Source organism: Microcebus murinus, chromosome 14 (genome assembly GCF_040939455.1).
Source record: "Microcebus murinus isolate Inina chromosome 14, M.murinus_Inina_mat1.0, whole genome shotgun sequence".
Taxonomy (NCBI): domain Eukaryota; kingdom Metazoa; phylum Chordata; class Mammalia; order Primates; family Cheirogaleidae; genus Microcebus; species Microcebus murinus.
In genome coordinates, this window is record NC_134117.1 from 18,919,258 (window position 1) to 18,931,858 (window position 12,601).

General features: G+C 40.1%; 1 pseudogene; it reads left to right on the plus strand.

Annotated features, from left to right (window-relative positions):
* The first annotated feature begins 6,962 nt into the window (after nt 1-6,962).
* On the plus strand, nt 6,963-7,058 carry LOC142875764 (uncharacterized; annotated as a pseudogene).
* Nucleotides 7,059-12,601: the final 5,543 nt, after the last annotated feature.

Below are 12,601 nucleotides of genomic sequence, written 5' to 3' on the forward strand. Positions count from 1 at the left end.
TTCTTTTTTCTAATTTCTGCTAGAATCTGTCTTTTCTGCAGAGACACTGTGTCTGGCAGTGTTTCTCGTCCGCCATCTTGCTCCACCACCACCCCTCCCCCCCCCCCCCAAGGAAGGATTTTACTTAGCAGGTGAGGTCTTGGCTCTCTCCCCCTTTCTGCTCACTTCATCTTGGGCCTGTAGTTCTTAGTCATAGCAGATTAATTTGGACCTTTGTAATATCATCTGCTACTGACCTTTTTCATGTTCCTACTCAGAACTTATAGAAAGGTTAGGAACGTGAACCACTGCTTCTGTGCTGCATCTTCGTGTCCCCGTGGCAGCCGAGGCTGGGTGGGAGGCTCCTCACGAGATCAACCTTAACATGATACAGTGGTGATGGTGTCATAGCCCAGCTCAGACAGTTTTCAGGCCCCACATCTTCCTCTCAGTGAATACTCTTGTTTCTCCAAATTGTCATGATCCTATTCTCTAATAAGGTCTCTGGAACTGTCTCCTTCCCCTGAATTTGCTGGTCTGTTCCTATGATTTATTAGTTCTGCACCACTTGGCTTTCTGTGTGTCAGTCCCCTTCACTCGTGCCTTTGGCTGATGCAGCTTGTGGGTGATTGATGTTTGGCGTCTGTCTGGTGACATCACTGAGCCTTTTCCCTCTTCTCATCAATGTTCAACATGGACTTAAATATCACAGTTAGGTCTCTACTATATGAGTAAAAAAACACGCATTAAGAGCTTCTTAATTTTCCTAAGACATATGCTATGGTTGTTATCTTTAAGTATTATTGTAGCATTATTTAACAGTGCTCTGACTGCTGTGGAAACAAAGATGTGTTCTCTTCTCAGTAGATTAATGATTTAAATCAGAAAAATAATATATTCTAAGAACTTGAGGAAAGTATAATAGGCAAATGGTTAAAGTGTTCAGGAGATGGGTAATTATTTTATAGAAATATGTGTTTCTGATCATGTATTTAATAAACCCAGAACCCACCAGAAAGTACTGGTAAGACCTTTAGAGTGTTGCTTTGATGATGTAAACTGGCAATGGGTTAATTTCCAGTTGGAAAAGGCTTTTTTTTTTTACTCTATTTAAACAGTAGATGTTAATAGCTCTAATCACTTTGAGCAACCACCACAGGCCTCTGCATCTTGGCGTTACATTAGCTGTCCCCAGAGAGGTCATACCCTGCTGCAGACAGGCCTGTTTCTGCACATGGGCTACAACCTACACATCCATGTTTACTGCAGAGAAGGATAAGTTCCCAGTGTGAACAAAACACTAGCAGGCGCTGGGTATACAGGTGAGCAAAGAGGACAAGATGTGTGCCCTGATGGACACACCTTACCTGTGTGGACACAGGTGTACCATGTGTATAATGCACCTGCTCTGGAGCAGAGTCCTGTGAGATCTCAAGACAGAGGCCTGACCTAGTCTGGGAGTGGAGGTGGTCAGATAATCTTTCCCTGAAAGTGGAGTAAAGAAGATAGTGTGAGAGGTCAGTAGGACTTAATCAGGGGGAGGGGAAAACATCAGAGGATGCAGTAAAAGCCACAGGACCTGGGCTTATAGAGGCCCCCGTGGCACTGAGGTGTGTGCTACACTTTAGAAAGCTTATTATGGCCCATGTAGACAGGGGGGTAGGGAATGTGGCCCGAGATAAGGCTGGAGAGACGAACAAGGGCTGCATCAGGCAGGGCCTGGTGGACAGTGTTGAGGATTTTGAATTTTGTTTTGAGAAAAAAGATAGTCAATGTGGGGAGTGTGGCAGTCAGCAGGAGGGTGACACAATTGGAGGTGTCAAGGGGGTCTGGAAAATATGACATTGAATGCACATTAAGTGGAGCAAAGCTTGATTCTGGTTAAAATGCACTCACTGTTGGCTAACATGAAGAAACACCTATGTGAACATTAATCCTGTTTTTGGATATCTTTATTGAAATAACACAACCAGAAGAAATAGTTTTATCTTTGGGGCATCTATCTGGAATCTCTGCTCTTGGTTATTGACAGCTGGGGAGGAGAGAGTCTGGCTCTGGGAAATACAGATCCCCCTGGTGAGCTGCTTCTCTGCCCTTGTCTTAATTCTCTCTGATTTTCACCCTTTCAGAATGCAAAGTTCAAAAACGTATAGACATGAGGCGTGAACTTGAAATGTGGTTGGCTGGTCCAGGGATCTGTGGAAAAGCAACAGCTGGATCCCAGCTAGGGGGAGGTTAAGCCACCTCTCTCACCATCATACCACGTCACTCCTCAGGCCTGGTGTTCAAGATTTGGTTATGCAGGTTAACATGGATAGCTGTGGATGGATTTTTAAATGATTAACCATCAATTTGAAGTTAATAACTGCAGAGTTTACCAAATCCATCAAGATTCTTGAGATCAATGTTTTGATGCTTAGAGAGAGGTAGAAATTAGGGAAGGAATCTACTGTTAACTCTGGGATTCTGCTGCCTGCTTATATCTTCATCCTAGGGGATGTCTATACCACCCTCCAACTAGAGCTATCTTTTACTATTCTCTGTTCCCTATACTCCCCCAACAATTAGCCTTTTCTTTTACTGTGTTTTCATTCTCTGTCTCCTCTCCCTCCTCCTATCAGCAAACAAACCCACCTCACCCTCCATCCTATCCCATCTACACTCAATCACTTCCTTTCTTCCTTCCTAAAATTCATATTTATTTCTTTGTGAAGGTGAAATTGAATACAAGAAAATGTATGAAGAAATTGCACTCAATAACATTATGTCAAGAAGAACTTCCTAAGAGTCAGCTCCCTTGTTTGATGGAATGAGTTCCTAGGAGAGATAATAAGAGGCCAGTCACACGAGTTATTTAAAACTCAACTAGACAAAGTCACTGAAGATGTGCTGCCAGGAAGGCCCAGCCTCAGCCCTATAGGAATAAAGAAAATCATCCTAACAGGATTTTTCTCTTCTTAGCTCAGTTTTTCTGTAGGCCAAATTCTTTAACCCCTGCTAAAGTCAGCTATTTCTATTGTCAGCAAGATTCACTGCTCTGCTGTGGTCAAATTCCTCAGAAACTAGTGCACAATAAGGGTAGGGAATATTAGGGATTGAGCTTGATATTGTGGGACCTCAGTTCTTATTCTAGGTATACTCCCGATTCTGTGATCAGAAAGGAATATCCTTCTAACACTTTATGACATAATTTCCTACTAATACATCACTTTCTGAAGTATCTGCCACTGATTTTTAATTTTTTTTTATATACCATCCTTGTAGTGCATTGCAGACATCTTTTAACAGGAAGTATATGGAATATAAACATTGCTACTTTGGGGCAGATCAATGTCCTTACTACCTAGCAATTTAGCATTCATGGAAAGGTATTGTTTTTGATGATGATGTCACCAGAAAAACATATCCTTTAATTCTCTTCAAGCTTTGCTAGAAACTCACTTTGTTTTCATAAACCAATAAGAATTTCTACATGGGATGCAAACTTTATAAATCTTTTGCACAAGTATTTTCTTATTTGATCTTTCATTTTTGTATTACTAAGGCCATTTCAGAGATGAAGGTCCTAGGGCTGACGAGGGAGGGGAGATTATTTGCTCAGTGACACAAATCTAGGAAGTGGCAAGGCAGGGACACAATCTGTCTCCAAAGCCTGTGGTCTTCTCCTCCTGCCTCCCTGCCATTCTTGGGACTTTCTGGGGCCTCAACCCAGGAACCTACAGATCATGAGCTTTATATGCTGAACATCCCTTATTTTCTGTATATGTCTGGCCAAATTGACCACATACAATGTTTTAGTCTGTCTCAAAAGCTGCTTCTCCATATGTGTTTTTCATTCTCAGGGAAACATGAAAATCCCTCTGGGCCTTATGCCTCTGGGTTGAGTGAATTAGCCCTCCACTTGAGCATCCCAGAATCAGATCCAACCTGCCTCCTCTCTTTTCAGATCCCTCCTCCTCCGGCCTCCTGAAACAACTCCCTCCACTCTACCAGGCCAGGACACCTAGGCATGTGTCCATGGACTTTGAGAAGGCAGCTTGTTGGGGTAACAACTTACTCTTGACCATGTTTGACAGTAAGATCAAGCCATCTGTGCCCTCACTTTGTTGTAAGAAAAGAGCCTGCTGTCTTTTGTAACTGACTGGATCCCTTGGTCAATTCCAAGGAATCATTAAAACTCAACACTTTGATCATAGGATTAATACGGAATAAAATAAGTGAACTGATAAGCCTTAAATTCTCTGAGTATTGTGAATATGGCACAGAAAAAAAATTGTCTCAGTGAAGAATTTAATATGATCCTCACTGAATGCCTTTAAAAACTGAACTGCTACATTCACTTCTCATGTTCCCTGACAGACATGAATCTCTGTCACCTGCCAAAGGTATTTGTCTTTAGCATCTATAAATCAATGTAAGGTATCTCTTTAGCCACTTACTGGTTCCTGTCCTATTGGCCCTTCTTTCTGAGTTGCATGTTTCTGTTAACAATGTTTCACTTCAGAAAAATAAAAAGAAATGATGCTTCTTCCATTGTTAGTCTTGCAATTTTTCTCTCATCAAAGCGTTCTCTGTAGAAAGGACTGACTTTCTAGAAATCAGTTCCCTATACAACTAGATCAACATATCTGGAAACCCAGAGGCCAGAGCAGAGTTAATCAGCAGGTAACAACACCCTTTGGTTTTTCTGGAAGGAGTTAGGAAACGGCATGTTTGGAATTTGCACAGCAAGGCTGGACCTATTATAGTGGTGGTAGTGTTAGTAATTAAATTAAAACAATTACAATAGTAACAATGATAGCCACTTTTATTGCTTAGCACCGCAATAAGTACAGTAATACGTTATCTCATTTAAAACTCATATAAAGCCCATCAGGCAGGTACTAATAGTTCTCCATTTTTCATATGAGAAAACTGAGGCTTCATGACTAAGGTGAAAGGGGTATCAGTGAGCTGTCTACTCAGTGTCCCATGCTAGGAGCATTTGTCTCCTGTTTTCTTCACTTCCTCCACAGTCCAGGCTTTGGATGTCTGATGGCTGACTCTTGTTATATTCCTGCTGTCCTTTCCAGGTGCAAATAAGGAAAAACAGAAATGCCACCCAGTGAAATTTGTCCCTCTCTGGTTTAAAACATTGCTGTTATTGTCTGTAGATTCTATATCCCCATGGTTAGAAGCAGTGTGAAATAGCAGGAACGGGACAGGACTTGGGATTTGGTAACCTTAACTTCTGGTATTCCAGCTTGTCATGTGAACTCCTGCAAAGCAATTCACTCCCTAGATAACAATTTCCTTATCTTAAACATAAGGGATTGGCTTAGATCTCTAAGATCCATGTGTGCTACAGAATTGCGTGTTTCTATAATCACACAGTTTTCAGTCATTTTGTTTTTATTTTGGATTACCTTTTATCTGTTCATTTATTTTTTTAAAATATAAGTCCTATGAATGATAGCTTGGTGTCCTATAATCTTGGATTTCTCTTAAGGATAAATTAGGCTGGCTAAATTCCAAAATTACTTCCGCATGAAATCTATCTGATTTGTCTTATTTTAACACATCATGAATTGATTTAAATAAATACACCCAGTAAATCTTGGGCTTCATGGAATAGTGAAACAGCACAAGTTTTTGTGTCAGAACAATAGGGGATCAAATCTGGGTTTTGCTGTGTGTACACTGTCACAGTATAACTGTCAAAAAGCTAAAAATGTGACTGTTACAAACTATGCAAAGAGTATGTGTCAGAGACAACTCATTAAGAAGGAAACCAGCAGGAAGGTAAAGGTGGTTCAAAGAGTACTTGAAGAATGGAGATTTACATAGTCTATCAGGAAAGGCATGTCGACACAAGTTTGCAAGTTAGACACAAAGCTGGCTACTTTCCTACAGAGTAACAAAATGATTCATTTGGGGTTATATTTTTATTGGCCTAAAATCTCTTGCATTCCTACCAGACAAATATCTACAAGTTTTTAGCATGTAGCTGAGTATCTGACCCTTAATCAAGAGTAAATAGAAAATCAAACAAGGGTACATTTAGTAGAGAATCAAATAATATTTGGATGGACTTATTAGATAATACTTCAGTACTAAAAGGACACAATATCCTTTTGCCTTATTTTCATGTTTTGAGTAAATTTTATTATCAATTGAATACCCTGTTAAATAACATTATCTTCCTATACATAAGGTTCAGCATTCATAAAAAGGGTAACTCCTACCCACTTCATAGGCCTGCTATGAGGATTACATAAGATAAAATGTGTAATTCATGGGCATGTGCACCAAAACCTAGTGAGTTGTGATCCTTTTCTTTGCAATTTTGAGGACAGCCATGCTCAAATGATTTGTTCTTGAACTCAAGCCACATATCTTTGGGTGCACATATCTATATACTGGCAGAGTGCAACAATTGAGATCATAATAAAACATCAGATGCAATTGAAATGGAGATGCACAAAATAGATGTGGGCTTCAGATATTGTAATGTGCATTTCAGTGTGGCACCCTTTGACATTACTTGGAACCTGTGGCAACTGGCTCTTGGTAACCTGGTTTTGTCTGTCCATTTGCCTCCTCTTTCCTTCCTTATTCCATCCTCAATTTTAAAAGTGAGGAAAACCAGTCTATCTTGCTGTAATCAGAACCTATGCAAACTAAGCCGGGACCAAAGTCATGAAAAACTACCAGTTTATAGTACATTCAAATCATTTTCCCTATTGGGCCCAGATTGGATTTGTGTATAGAACTATGCAGCAGTTGACCTAGAGACTTTGTCCTTTTATCACTCCCTTGAGGCTAGCTGAAAACTGCATTTCCAGACCAGTGAAGACAGGTCTTGTTCTGGCTGCTCTAGTAATTTCTGTACTCTTAGAGAAGTTGTCCACCACTGATTCTCTATATAGAAACAGCAACCGTTTAGTTGGAAGTAGGGACTACGAGACTTTTTTTGAAGCTACTCCTCTAAGGAATGGAAATCAGTATGTGTTAAGTACATATACTAAAATTGGAATGACACAGAGAAGATTAGCATGGCCTCTGCGCAAGGATGACACACAAATAAAAAAAACAGTATTAAGGAGCGAAGTCTCAATCGTTAACCCTGTTATGCACACTTCTAGGTGAATCGGTTTAATCAGATTGCTTTCCTCTACAGCTGAGGTTCTCAAACTTTAGCAAGTGTCAGAATCACTGAGGGGCTGGGCCCCCATCCTCAGAGTTTCTGATTCATAGGTCTGGGCGGGTGCCTAAAGATTTGCATTTCTAAGAAATCTTCAAATGTTACTGATGCTGCTGGTCAGACACACTTTGTGAGAAGCACTGAACTAACTCTTATCTGATCACCTGAAGAAGTGAATGGTAACTATAGCACTTCCTGGGTGCCCTTAGATGACAAAAATTTTTCTGTAGGAAGTAGAACAAAGGAGTCTTACCTTAAATGGGACCCCAAAGAGATAAGAGGAGACCTAGGAATGGCAATGGGAAACCCTCAGTGTCAAACTTGCTCCCTGGTGATTTAACCAAATGCTAGGTGGGTAATGATTTGGATTTTGAAAGTAAGTGGAAAGGAATGTCAATGCCAAGTGTTTCTCTGTTGCTGTGGCTCCATTCAGAAAATCGCATTGACTGAAGGGCTGTGTACCAGTTAGGATTGTTTGGAGGCTTGGGCACTAGGAATTTATGATACATACTTTACAAAACATTTGCTGAGCTCTCATTATGTGCAAAGCACTAAGCTAAAAGTTTTTTTTTTTTTTAATGCATCGTTAAATTGAATCTATACAACTATCCCATGGCAAGATATATTTGTCTTAATTTTATAGATGTGGAAACTGTAAATTAAAGTGGAGAAGTAATTTACTCAAGGTATTACAGAATTTAAATTCAGTAAATACTATACTGTACCATACTTTACTATACTAATGATAAAGGCTGACTACTTGCCATTTGAGTTTTGGGAGATGAAGCTTGTCAGACTGTTAATGCATTCCCTGTTTCCAAAGTAAGGTTTTTGTGCACATGTATGTGTGTGTGTGTGTGTGTGTTCATGTGCAAACATGTGTGGGTATCTTAGAATAAAGAATAGATGATCTCACTCCAAGGAATTCAGCTTCTGATCAGAAAATGAAATTCCTTTGCAATCATATGAGTATCTCTTAACAGCAATAGAGCAAGGCCTGTCTTTTCATCCTCTCCAGGAAAGAAATGACCTCTAATTTCAAATTTTAATAGGGACATATATCCTTAGCGTACAGTTTCTGACAAGTGTTCTATCAGTGGGCAGGAGTGATGGCTTATTTAATTTCTTCCTTAACCCCACATCATTGATGGTAAAGTATGAGGGGGTGTTAAGGAGAACGTGATTACAATCAAAGAAGTGGATATATAAATTTGGCACCTTTTTCCTCAACATACCTGCTCCTTTCATGGTTCCTCCATCTCAGAAAGGCAAACGGTTTATTGTTTGCAGGGTCTCAATAAATAATTCCTAATGTAGCACCTTTTTGTGACTTGCTGTAAGGATTGAGACAGGTGAGGGTACTGGAATTTTTGTTTTTCTTGAAATTAAGTAATTCTTTCAAGAGATTTTCTTTAACTTCTATGTGTGAATTGTAGGAAAGGAAACAATAAGTTAATTAGCAGTTGTAGGCTTTGGGATGAGAGAGTGCTAGGTGAATCTTGGCCTTACTATTTATCAATTAGAGGAGTATACTCTAATATACAGTATATCTAGTATACAATTAGAGGACTCTACTTTTTGAGCCTCAATTTCCTCTTCTGTAGCAGAGAGATAAGAACTCATTATTATTTTAGGAATAATTAACTTGAGTAAGGATATAAACTGCCCCTGGCATATAGTCAAGCTCTCATCAATGAACACAATCCGATGTATAAATAACATTCCCTTTCATTTATTTACTACTTTATATTTGCAAAGCACATTCTCACCATATCATTTCATCCTTACAACAATCCTTTCAGCAAGGCAGATATTCTTGTCTCCATTTGCTCATGTGGTTCATAAACAGAATGGCTGATTTATCTAGATTTTCAATCCAGAGCTTTTGACTCATCAGCTGGAGAAGAAGATAGGGGTTCTCCAAGGCCTGTGAGAAGCAATAGAGCTATTCTCACCTATTCACATGGCAAAGTGCCCATACAGCACCATGGTCTCTACAGAACATCTTGAGCCTAAATAAGTTATCTTGTTTCCTTTCTAATATTGATAGGTTATAGCAGTCATTGAAGTTAAAGGAAAGAAAAACACATAATTTCAAATAATTCATTCTATTGTCCTAATTCTTTAATGAAAATTGGGAAAACCATGCTATTTTTCAATGTTTGGCTTTAGCATACCTTAGTCGTCCTCCTATATGAATGGCACTTTGAAACTTACTGGTGCAAAGCAGGGTCACACTGGGAGAAGTTGTCTTCCAACCAGGGATCTGTTTTTTCCCTGAGGAGGAAGGGAAAGGCTAAGCGCTGCTATGACAGTCACTTGGTCTATTCATTAGTAATGTTCTCCTACTTGACACATCCCAGGATTGAACTTCCCTTCCTCCTTTGAAGTTAGTATAGTCATGTAACTTACTTTGGCCAATGAAATATGAGTTAAGTGATGTGTGATCACCCAGGGCTCATGGTTGCCCCTCACTTAACCATTCAATTGGGTCAACCAAAGTTTATTCAGGCTTCTTTCCTCCTCACATGCCCTGGAATCTGGGCTCACCACCATGGTTAAGTAAGCACTAAGGTGTAGAGTATTCCCCCATCCCCTCCACCCCCTTGACAGCTCAGTCTGAAAATTGATCCACCACAGGGAAGAATATTTCCTGTTGAACAGCCTGGTCATGTCATCTGCTGCCCTCCACTGACTATTCTCTTTCCCCACACAGTTCCTGGTAGCCTTGTTAATCCCCCTCATGAAAGAAAAACCTCTAGTTTTTGCTTAATTTTGAGACACATAAACATATTCTGAGGTTGATGTGTTCTCTGCATTGCAGTAGTCATCTTGAAAAATCTAAGTCTGTATTTGTTTTTAATTTGGCAGTAACTTCCAGACACATATTTTGAGAGTCAAGAATTGATAAAATGCAAGTGATAAATTTTTGTGACACTATAATACTTTTACTGATATGGCCACATATAAACTATTTGGGGTGTGTGTGTGTGTGTGTGTGTGTGTGTGTGTGTGTGTGTGTGTTGAGAGAGAGAAACAGAGTGAAAGAGGCACAGAGATAAAGACAGAGATTGAGACAGAGAAATAGTTTAACTGTAAAATAATAGCAACATTTATTATTTATTACTGCTAAGCAGCTGATCCACTTAAAGGGCATCATATCATTAAATTTGGATGAAAACTATGAAACATGTGTCAGAAATGTATGCATATTACAAGTCTTGAGAAACTAAAACCTAGATTATTTAAATGTATTCACCAAGTTTCCAAAATTGGTAAGCTGCAAAGCTGCCTGATCCTAAAACTTGTATTTTTAATATCTGTATCATATTGCGCTTTTCTGATTTTGTTTAGGTGATTTTTAGTTACTTGTGTGATGTTTGTTACAAAATTATAGAGTTTTTGCATTATATTCTTTGTGTTCATCTTTTTTGCTTTCCCTGTGTCTAGGCCACACACATAAAATTAGTTCTGTCCATTCTTGCTAAATAAGAATATGTTTAGTCACTGAGTGCCTTTGGTACGCTACACAGGAAATGATTTGGGCTTTCTCTTGGGGAGGGAACTTCTATTATCTGGTGCCTTCTGGAAGCTAACCACATCTTATTAAGAATCTGTAGTTTTCCAAAACAAGAGAATCTTTTTTCCTGATGTGTTTTTCAACCTAAATGTCACTGTCAAAATGAGATGTCATTTTGATGAGGGTGGTAGTTTGGCCTCATTTCATTGATTGGGCTTTGGATGTAATTTGGTAGTAATTGCTCATCTGGGGCGTGCCTGAAATACAGGCTTGGAATTTCCAGTGAAGCCATTGGCTGGCCTTCATTTTGCTGGAAATGTTACCTGTTAGTGTTCCAGTTCTAATATTTATGTTCATCTCTTCTCTAGTGACCCTCCCATCACTACACAAGCATCTCTTTAAGTCTGAAAAAGGGGCAATTGTGTTTTAATGGATATGATTTCTCTTACCAGTGCCTGATCAATGACAGTGAGTCTCTGAGCGCAGGCTTTCTGGGTTGAAAATCCCAAGTCACACCTTGTTAGAGCCAATTACAGACTAATTTGAGGCAGTGAAGATATATAGGGCCTTTGGAGTCAGGCAGACAGACCTGTTCAAACCCCAGCTCTGTCACTTCATAGACTGGCATCCATGCTTAGTGGTCAATGCATAGATGAGTTTGGTTAATGACCTTTTGAGAGGATAAATACCATTGGTCACTTTGGCAGTGAGAACTAGATTCTTACATTCCTCATATTTGCAATTCTGAGGTGTCCATTGAACCTACCCCAGGCTCTTGGGGGCTGCAGCCATATGGTGGTTTCCAATAAGTCACAAAGCTCAAACCCAGTTGGGAGGTATTTCATGAGAGGTAAAGAAGGCAGGAAAAAAATTCTGGCATATCCTTGGAACTCCAAGTTTCTAGAGGAATTCAATGGATATGTAAATTTCTGAATGTGGAGTCTGAGCTCTAAAATTCCAATCTGCCAGCCTGATTGCTCTAGGCATCCAGAGACCAATGCTATGACAACTGGAGACATTGATTTTCTTGATAATAAGAGGTTTAGTTGTAGGGTGGATCTTACCTTGAACAAGGGTTATGGTGCCTCAGCGTGCATTGAACTCTCTCTCTTCAAAGTATTAAAAATATTTCTTTCTCACAAAGATGAAGGGCCGTGAAGGTGGAGGGTTTCTGTGAAAAACACACAGGGCCTTGGAATTCCAATAAGAAAGTCCACTGTCTGATGGTTCTGTCATGTCAGGGGACTGTTCTGGTTCTTTGGCTCCTTGCTTGGAAAATTCACAAACAGAGCTGGTGTGATGGAGTGACCACAGACAGGAAGCTATTCCACACGAACGTCTTTTATTGCAGAAAATAAGGGGGCTATCCAAAGTGATGTATGTTCCAGAGAGAGACAGGTCAGTTTCCACAAGTGAAGAAGGATGTTGAAGACTCCCAGGAAGTTTTCTTTTATTGTTGGCCTGGTCCAGGGAAGGGCTTACGGGAGGTGTGGGAGGTTACCAGGTGATTGATATACATGATTGACAGGTGTTCTTATGACAGAGTTGCAGCTCCACAGGTGTGTATGCCTCAAAACCTCAAGTTTCTGCTCTTTGTGGTTGTTAGCTGCATTCTCCTGCAGTCCCTTCTCCCACCCCCTCTACCCCCACGGCTTCTCTTCCTCTAGGAACTGCCCTCCTAGCCTGTATCTGCCACCTGCAGATTTGGTCCCTGCCTAACATGTGCTGCTTTTGATCTCTCTCTTCCTGTACCAGTTAATAACAGCAGTAAAGAGCATCTTTGAAAAGTGCAGTTAGAAGATGCAAAGATCACATTTTCTGTGTCTCAGCATGTAGGCCACAAGGTTAGGGCTGGGTAGCAGCAAGCCCCAGAGAAGCGTGACTGCTTATCCTAGTTTCTGGATGCTGGCTTAGCTGGG